Source organism: Mobula hypostoma, chromosome X2 (genome assembly GCF_963921235.1).
Source record: "Mobula hypostoma chromosome X2, sMobHyp1.1, whole genome shotgun sequence".
Taxonomy (NCBI): Eukaryota; Metazoa; Chordata; class Chondrichthyes; order Myliobatiformes; family Myliobatidae; genus Mobula; species Mobula hypostoma.
In genome coordinates, this window is record NC_086129.1 from 28341675 (window position 1) to 28351678 (window position 10004).

General features: G+C 39.8%; 1 long non-coding RNA gene across 1 annotated transcript in view; it reads left to right on the top strand.

The window, feature by feature from the left end:
- Window positions 1-9656, top strand: part of LOC134340708 (uncharacterized) — a 42266-nt gene extending 32610 nt beyond the window's left edge. Inside the window, exons 2-4 of the long non-coding RNA XR_010016609.1 lie at window positions 3884-4028; window positions 4606-4672; window positions 9406-9656. This is a non-coding gene — a long non-coding RNA (uncharacterized LOC134340708). The remainder of the gene's footprint in view (window positions 1-3883; window positions 4029-4605; window positions 4673-9405) is intronic.
- Window positions 9657-10004: the final 348 nt, after the last annotated feature.

Sequence of the window (10004 nt, forward strand, 5' to 3'; positions counted from 1 at the left end):
CATTTATTATGATCATGGCTGATCATCCAACTCAGAACCCAGCCTTCCCTCCATACCCCCTGACCCCTGTAGCCACAAGGGCCATATCTAACTTCCTTTTAAACATAGCTAATGAACTGGCCTCAACAGTTTGCTGTGGCAGAGAATTCCACAGATTCACCACTCTCTGTGTGAAGAAGTTTTTCCTAACCTCGGTCCTAAAAGGCTTCCCCTCTATCCTCAAACTGTGACCCCTCGTTCTAGACCTCCCCAACATCGGGAACAATCTTCCCGCATCTAGCCTGTCCAATCCCTTTAGGATCTTATACGTTTCAATCAGATCCCCCCTCAATCTTCTAAATTCCAACGAGTACAAGCCCAGTTCATCCAGTCTTTCTTCATATGAAAGACCTGCCATCCCAGGAATCAATCTGGTGAACCTTCTTTGTACTCCCTCTATGGCAAAGATGTCTTTCCTCAGATTAGGGGACCAAAACTGCACACAATACTCCAGGTGTGGTCTCACCAAGGCCTTGTACAACTGCAGTAGTACCTCCCTGCTCCTGTACTCGAATCCTCTCGCTATAAATGCCAGCATACCGTTCGCCTTTTTCACCACCTGCTGTACCTGCATGCCCACTTTCAATGACTGGTGTATAATGACACCCAGGTCTCGTTGCACCTCCCCTTTTCCTAATCGGCCACCATTCAGATAATAATCTGTTTTCCTATTTTTGCCACCAAAGTGGATAACTTCACATTTATCCACATTAAATTGCATCTGCCATGAATTTGCCCACTCACCCAACCTATCCAAGTCACCCTGCATCCTCTTAGCATCCTCCTCACTGCTAACACTGCCACCCAGCTTCGTGTCATCCGCAAACTTGGAGATGCTGCATTTAATTCCCTCATCCAAGTCATTAATATATATTGTAAACAACTGGGGTCCCAGCACTGAGCCTTGCGGTACCCCACTAGTCACCGCCTGCCATTCTGAAAAGGTCCTGTTTATTCCCACTCTTTGCTTCCTGTCTGCTAACCAATTCTCCACCCACACCAATACCTTACCCCCAATACCGTGTGCTTTAAGTTTGCACACTAATCTCCTGTGTGGGACCTTGTCAAAAGCCTTTTGAAAATCCAAATATACCACATCCACTGGTTCTCCCCTATCCACTCTACTAGTTACATCCTCAAAAAATTCTATGAGATTCGTCAGACATGATTTTCCTTTCACAAATCCATGCTGACTTTGTCTGATCATTTCACCGCTTTCCAAATGTGCTGTTATCACATCCTTGATAACTGACTCCAGCAGTTTCCCCACCACCGATGTTAGGCTAACCGGCCTATAATTCCCCGGTTTCTCTCTCCCTCCTTTTTTAAAAAGTGGGGTTACATTAGCCACCCTCCAATCCTCAGGAACTAGTCCAGAATCTAACGAGTTCTGAAAAATTCTATCCTTTTCCATGATAATGTTAAAGGCCAGGGAGCGGTGGTCACTGTCCCCCAGATATGAAGAGAGATGAAAAGTGAGGAGTAAAATGATAACATTGGCTGATAAGAAAATGGAGTTGAGTTCTGTCATGGTCTTATTGAATGACAGAACAGACTCAAGAGCCCAGGTGCCCTATTCCTGCTTCCAATTCATAAGTAATAATCTGTGCAGACCAATATCATTTGGACAATCTATGCTGCCTTTCCTCTTAGAGGCACATATGATCCCTATGATTATAAAACGTACAACTGCTCATAGTACAGGTGTTGTGGCTATTGAGAACATCATATAGGTGTAAACATCTGCATACTTTTATTCGGTATAAAGTCCAGTTTCTATCAATTATTCTCCATCTGTACAAGGCTTTCTCTGAATAGATCCTTGTTTCATCAGGGCTCCTCTCTTTCCAGACTCGCCCCATCGACAAAACACCTGTTGAGTCCATTTTCATGTCCTTCATTGAATTCCATTTTCTGCAGATTTGTCCATTTGGTTAATGCATTATTATTTACAATTCTCTTCTGCTTCCTTATCTTTGCGAGATCAATAAAATATCTCATTGCCCAAGAAGGTTAGTATGGTGAATATTTACAGGTACATTGCATGTATTGTACCTGTAGGTCATTATTAATTGCACCCTTTGAATTTGAATGCCACTTTGTTACCCTTAGTTACTGGGCCCAACTTAGTTACTTACGTACTTCAGCCCATTATCTCTACTAGGGCAGAGGCTACCGACAGCAGCTTGCTAGAGTCCTCTGTCCTGGGTCAGTCTTTAGGTGAAGATCTTCTTCTCCCAGGGATTAGGTCTTTGAATCTCCTGCTGATGTTTCTGTAACCCTGGATTTTTATGGGATGGAGTTGTTAGCCACATGCCCAACCCTCCTCCTTTCGCAGTCAGGCTTGGGACTGTCCACGGTGGAGTTACTGGGCCCTACTGAACAGATGATTTTATAGTCTTCAGTTCCCTGAACTCTTGTTTTAACTAGAAGTTACTCATAAGGGGTTTCATCATATATATATACTTGAAGATTATAGATAACGCTCATAAAACATTCGCTGATGACACGACCGTGGTGGGTCTCATCTGCAAGAGCGACGAGTCAGCATATGGAGAAGAGGTGCAGTGGCTAACGGACTGGTGCAGAGCCAACAACCTGTCTCTAAATGTGAACAAAACAAAAGAGATGGTTGTTGACTTCAGGAGGACACGGAGCGACCACTCTCCGCTGATCATTGACGGCTCCTCTGTACAGATTGTTAAGAGCACCAAATTTCTTGGTGTTCACCTGCCAGAGAATCTCACTTGATCCCTCAACACCCAGCTCCATAGCCAAGAAAGCACAGCAGCGTCTCTACTTTCTGCGAAGGCTGAGAAAAGTCCATCTCCCACCCCCCATCCTCACCACATTCTACAGAGGTTGTATTGAGAGCATCCTGAGCAGCTGCATCACTGCCTGGTTCAGAAATTGTACCATCTTGGATCGCAAGACCTTGCAGCGGATAGTAAGGTCAGCTGAGAAGATCATTGGGGTCTCTCTTCCCGCCATTACAGAACTTAAACCACACGCTGCATCCGCAAAGCTAACAGCATTGTGAAGGACCCCACGCACCCCCCCCATACAAACTCTTCTCCCTCCTGCCATCTGGCAAAAGGTACCGAAGCATTCGGGCTCTCACGATCAGACTGTGTAACAGTTTCTTCCCCCAAACCATTAGACTCCTCAATTCCTAGAATCTAGTCTGACACCAACTTACACACACACACACCTGAACACCACTCCACTCCCTTTGCAATTTTTGCTCATTTCTTTCTCAATTCCTGCTAAAACATTATTTACATTGTTTACATTCACATTTACATTTATATTTATATTTACATCATTTATTATTATATTGTAATTTGTCCTTTACTGTGCCTATTGTCTTGTTTATTAATTAATGTACTGTCTTGCACTGTTTTGTGCACTTTATGTAGTCCCGTGTAGGTCTGTAGTCTAGTGTAGTTTTGTGTTGTTTCATGTAGCACCATGGTCCTGGAGGAACGTTGTTTCGTTTTTACTGTGTACTGTTCCAGCAGTTTGTGGTTCAAATGACAATAAAAGTGACTTGAATTGACTTGACTTGAAAATCCCCAAACCTTATGATCTACATGGGATGAGTGTAACTGGTTGGTTGGTGGTCAGCATGAATATAGTGGGACACAGACCCTCTTTCCATGCTACATGATTTTGTAACATTCACCTGTCTGCTACTTTGGTCACTGCTTTAAGACAAACTTCAGGTTCATCAGCTATATCTATATGTTTACATATTTGTGCTGGTTCTCTGTTTCTGAACATACGCAAGGTGTTCTGTCAGTTTTGTCCTTAATTAGCAATTGCTATAATTTCCTATTAACAGATGCACCCGACCTTCACTAGTCCAACTCCTTGTAATCCGGTTCCTTCGATAATCTGGCACTGATTATGTTTAATGTGATCCTTCAGTAATTCGGCATCTTCACTAATCCGGCACTCCTCAGGTCCCAACAGAATAACAACCACATGTAAGTTCTAACTTTCTATCTCTCTTTTTGTAATTGGAATGGGCAATTTTGCTCATGGTTTTTTATTGTGACATTCTAGTCAGGCAACTACAATATTGTAATCTGCTTCTTTTAAAACCTCAGGAGGAAATCATCCAATTTTAGTAAGCTGTCCCTCTTTGGTGTCATTATTTTCCTCATCAGTTGTAAATTGCTTAGGAGAGGGATGAACGTTGACTCAGACCATGAGAGGCCTGCGTCGGGCATTTTCATGCCTTACAAAACGCAGATTGGAAGTCTGTGTGGTGCGCCACTCCTTGCACAGACACGAGAGCAATGTGTGCTTAAGTGCCTTGCTCAAGGACACAAACACCCTGCCACAGCTGAGATTCGAACTAGCGACCTTCAGATCACTAGACAGAATGCCTTAACCACTTGGCCACGTGCCCAACAATTGCTTATGTCACATGTTAAAACTCTGTTGTTAATTCTGTTTTGTTGAATTGACTCTCAAGTCATTCGCTTATATTTTATTCTGCCTAATTCAGCTATATTGATTTTTTTTTTATTGTGTGTAATTATGTTCTGGTGATCCAAGGACCCTATGTGCTGTGGGTCATGTCTGGATTCTTCCAAGCCTCGTCAATCTCCATAGGCATGCTCAGGTAAGATGAAATATTTTCCCTCTGACAGGAGAGTGTATGCAACTGAAACAATACATAAGTACAAAAATACAATTTATCACAGCCTATCTACCAAATTGTGTAACCATATGCTTCAAAGCCATAGTTTTCATAAGCTACCAACTAATTGATCGTTTAACTTATTAAGTATTATTTCCTTTATTCATTTCTCAAGATATGTACTTTGCAAGAAAGATTAGCATATATTGTCCATGGCTAATTGGTATTGAGTAGGTGATGTTGAACCACTATTATAATGCTTAAGCTCTAATATAACTGAGTCAGTGGGCAGTTAAGACTCAGAGAGATCCATGAATCTGGAGTCATGTATAAACCACAATGGGTAAGGACAGCATGTTTCATTTTCTGAGGGACGTTCATGAACCAAGTGCTTTTTATGATAATCCAGCAGTTCTGAGGCCTTATCATTACTACGCTCATTTTTGTTTCAAAGTATCCCATTTCATCTAACAAACCGAATTTAATTCCCACCACTCTCATGGATGCGATTTGAATTCACTTCTCAGGCAACAGGATTATATGTCCAGTAAGTATATTCCTGAGCGATGGTTCTTCAACAACATCTTCCATACCATGATTTCCATCTTAAATAAGAATAAAAGCAGAAAAGTTACAAGCTATTTTGGATAGCCTATACGTTTTCATCTTTAATTACTGGGGTATTAAAATCCCGGAACACTGCACCAGTTGTACTGTCAGAGTGCCACCATCCTGTGAATTGTAGGTTGTGCTTGTGGCACCATGGCTAAATTATTGGATCCAGTAAGGCAATGGGGCTAGATTAACAAACTAACAATGAGACATCAAATCCTGCCAGAACAAGGTGGTTTTGGGTGAGATTGTTATATAACTGGTAGAGCTGCTGCCTTGCAGATCCAGTGACCTGGATTCAATCCTGATCTCCAGTGTTCTTTGCATGTTCTACCTGTGACTTCATGGGTTTCTTCTGGGTGCTCCAGACTCATTCCATGTGAGTCAGTACATTAATTGGCCCCTAGCTTGTTGGTGCATGGTAGAAGTTGGGGCAGGAAGGAGGAGATAAAGATGATGTGTGAATATAAAATACTGGGTTCATGTAGAATTGGTGTAAATGGGTGTCTGACGGTCAGCAAAAGACCTGGTGGTCCAAAAGACTTGATTCCATATTGTATGACTCCAGGAATAGCAGTGATTCAAGAAGACTATTCACCACTACCTTCTCAAGCGTGAGAAGGAGTAGACAACAAATGCAGGTTTGCAAGCAACATCATATAAAAACTAAAATTAAAAATAAAAACTAGAAATTTCACAGGAGGATTATTTTCACTAATTCAGGTTTTCAAGTTATTTTGACTTTCCAAGCTCAACTAACAGTATTTTAACATAAATCAGTTTTACTCTGGGATTTAAGCAGGCCACATCTTCTACCCTCAATGCTGTACAGAAGAATTACTTCATGCTGGATAATGGGATTCTCCCATGTGATGTTTCAGTGGAGGTTCTATCTCCAAAGTTAGGTGATTGCTATTCATAATTGGCTGAGAATTTTATTCTCAAAAGTATTCGGGAAAGCAATAAACATGGACGAGGCCTTGAATCTTTCAAATACACAAACAAATCTTGAAATAGTTCACAAATATTTAATCAATTAAACCAATTGGTTTTCCTAACTGAGTATCTGACATTTGATTTGATGGTAAATGTTTCTCAGAAATACAACATAAAAAAGCCCGAGTACTCAACAAAAATTAGAAAAGATGATTGGGAAAAATAATGAGTTGACTAAAGGGGTCTTACCTTAACCGCCAAGCGAATAGAAAGGTGATGAAACAGATAACCGAAAAAGTGCATCTTTTTGTTTTTACTCATGTAATCTCTTTGAAGAAAAGGCAGTGATTTTGAAACTTGTCTGAACAATGCACCACCACTCACAAACTGCCAATACAATGACATGCAAATTATCAAGAGGAATGCTTGATAAGCAATGCAAGTAAATTTAACTAAATCCTTCTAATTTTGTCATAGTTGGGATCTTCAGTAGAAATGTTCTATTCACACTTTAGTAACGGGATCTTCAACTTAATAGGTTTATCTTCAATGGAAAGCAACTTTGATATTCCTGCAACATATTCTGAGCAGTTAATAGAGATATAGGCTTAAAACTCGTTGGCAAAATAAAAATAAGTTTAATGACTGTGTCGTTATGAGACTTTAACTAGTATAGATCAGCAATGTGGTAGGAAATGTTCCTTTTTTTTGCAGTGACATTCTGAATGATTTGCTTTTGTTTTCATGCTCTGCAAAAATGTCTGTTTTATTTCAACTGTGACTTTTTTTTAAACAAATTAATAGTGTAATCCCTCTTTTGTTGCAACAAAAGCAACTTGGATAAGGAAGAATAGAGGTTGTTCTTTTAAAAGGGTAATTAGGGATGGACAATTAAATGATACATCAGCCTGCACAGCACATATCACTTGAATGAATATAAAAGTTACCTGTGTACATCCTTACTTCATTTTCTTACATCTCTTTTAATTGTATAATTCAAACACTTGTACTACTTAAAACATTACATTTATTAATTATCTGACAATAATTGAGTATGTGTTGTTCAGATCTGGAATTCCTTACTAAGCATCCATGTTTTCAATTTTTCTTTATCTCTTTCCTCCTTCCATATAACCATATAACCATATACCAATTACAGCACGGAAACAGGCCATCTCGGCCCTTCTAGTCAGTGCCGAACTCTTACTCTCACCTAGTCCCACTGACCTGCACTCAGCCCATAACCCTCCATTCCTTTCCTGTCCATATAGCTGTCCAATTTAACTTTAAATGACAACATCGAACTTGCCTCAACCACTTCTGCTGGAAGCTCATTCCACACAGCTACCACTCTCTGAGTAAAGAAGTTCCCCCTCACGTTACCCCTAAATGTTTGCCTTTTAACTCTCAACTCATGTCCTCTTGTTTGAGTCTCCCCCACTCTCAATGGAAAAAGCCTGTCCGTGTCAACTCTATCTATCCCCCTCATAATTTTAAATACCTCTATCAAGTTCCCTCTCAACCTTCTACGCTCCAAAGAATAAAGACCCAACTTGTTCAACCTTTCTCTATAACTTAGGTGATAAATCCCAGGTAACATTCTAGTAAATCTCTGTACTCTCTCTATTTTGTTGACATCTTTCCTATAATTCAGTGACCAGCCTATCATTTTACAAAGTTTAAAGCTCTCTTTACTAAAATTGGCATAAAAACAGATAAGATCATTGACTTGGGACATTCTCTATTTTTGTCTGTATGTACAGCCTGACCTGTTAAAAAGGTCTAGCACTTTTTGTTTATTTTGGATTTCCAGTTTTAATTGTTTTTCCAAGGGTGGGTAAAGTAACAAAGGTTAACATATCAGACCACCAGCCAGAGTTCTGGGACATTGACCAAAGGCATGAATTTGAATCCTACAATGGCAGTTGGAGTATTTAAGTGCTTCTCTCAGTAATGGTGACTATGAAACCACTGGATTATGGTTTAAAAAAAAACATCTGGTTGACTAATTCCTTCCGGGAAGGGAATCTGCCAGCCAATCCTGTCTGGACCCGAAGTGACCCAACCCACCAATCTGGTTGACTCTTAATTATCCCTCAAAGGCAATTAGGAATGAACAATAAATGCAACAAACACATCTCATAAATTGAATATTTTTTTAAAAAATCTCTTTCTCTGGGTCATTGTGAAACTTTGTTCTTGTGACTGTCGAGGGGCATTTTAATGCATTAAGGATGGCATTGGCTGCCATTCTAGGATCAACTCTACACCCTGAATTCAGTGAATTAAGGTGATTTTTTGCCTTATTGTTACACTGTATCATGCAAAACTTGATTGTAACTCTATCCAATTTATTTGTCTGCAACGCTTTTTGAACAACTTTTCTAAATTGAAAGAGACAATGTAAGATTATCTGGACTCAGCAGCAGCTGATTTGAACTTTAATAATGGTGCTTGTTATTAACATAAGGTTATACTTACAGTGAGGTCTCCAAACTGGCTTGTTGCGCCTTATCACTGAAATAAAACAGTCCTCAAACAATTTTCATGTTCAATGCTTACAATAAGCGTGATTTTGAATGCAATTTTACAACTAGCATTGAAGAAAGTTAATCTCTGTAACACCTTAGCTGGAGGATTTAAAATGAATCCTTAAATGATGGGATGAGACATTTATGAAGTTTGCAACCGTTAAAATATTCTGGAAAATTTGGCTCCATAGCACAGGGCTTTAGGGTGCTGAATTGGTTCCAAAATTGGTTAATAAATTTGCATTCAATTGTGGTGCAAGTCACATGTGATGGCAGATAGCTGAGATATTAGTGTGTGTGCATTTGACACCAGACAGAAATTTGCATTATGTCAGATTCTGATATCCTTTACTGTGCAATGTTGATTTGATTCCAGGGATGGAATTCAGCCCTGCAACTAATCTCCTCCCTTAATCTTACACAGTTAAATAAACATTCAACAATCAGAAAGATTCATTGCTTGCTGCCAGTTTAATTTAAAAGGACCAGCAACAATATGTAGGTTAGATCCCAGCTGGTTTCTATTGCCTGTCACTGCTACTCAACATGTTATTGTACTTTTAGAAGTCTTTTAAATCTACTAAAGTTTACAGGAAGTGGTGTGGTAGATGGTGACATCTTTATGATTTCTTGCAGGTATGCCCACCTCATTCAAGGCCTTTCCCTTTGGAATGCAGTATCACTGGGAAGATCGAAGAACAGGAAGAACAAAGGGTAATGTCAGAAGTACTTTCAGCAAGTGACAACATCAGCCTCAGCAATACAGCAATCAATTCTCCCGCATGAATGCGAGCAAGGAATCTTAGTGCTTTATTTGGGATGCTCTAATTGAAACACATCACCTGTTTTTTTTAACCATACTGTAACAACAGTGAGAGCAAAGTTGTCAGTGGCAGTCAAGGTAACCTACCCATTAGTGTGCAAGTATATGGACAGTGTGAAGTCGTTCTGTTATTGGCCTCAGTTAGGTGCCTAGATTTCGATCCCTCAACCAAGTTGTAGAGGATATAATATACATTTCTCACAACGTAATTAAATGTATGGTATGTGATATGGTCTAATAATTGCACAAAAACATCTGAACTCATGTGAGAAAGAACTGAAATGCTTTTGTATTCTGAAGCAAATAAAATCCCTAATAAGCTCTGATGTGACATCACAAAGGCAAAATGGATTATTTTGCTTAGATTACCGGTGCCATTTTTATAGGACGGAAATTACTTTACTGAAAGGTG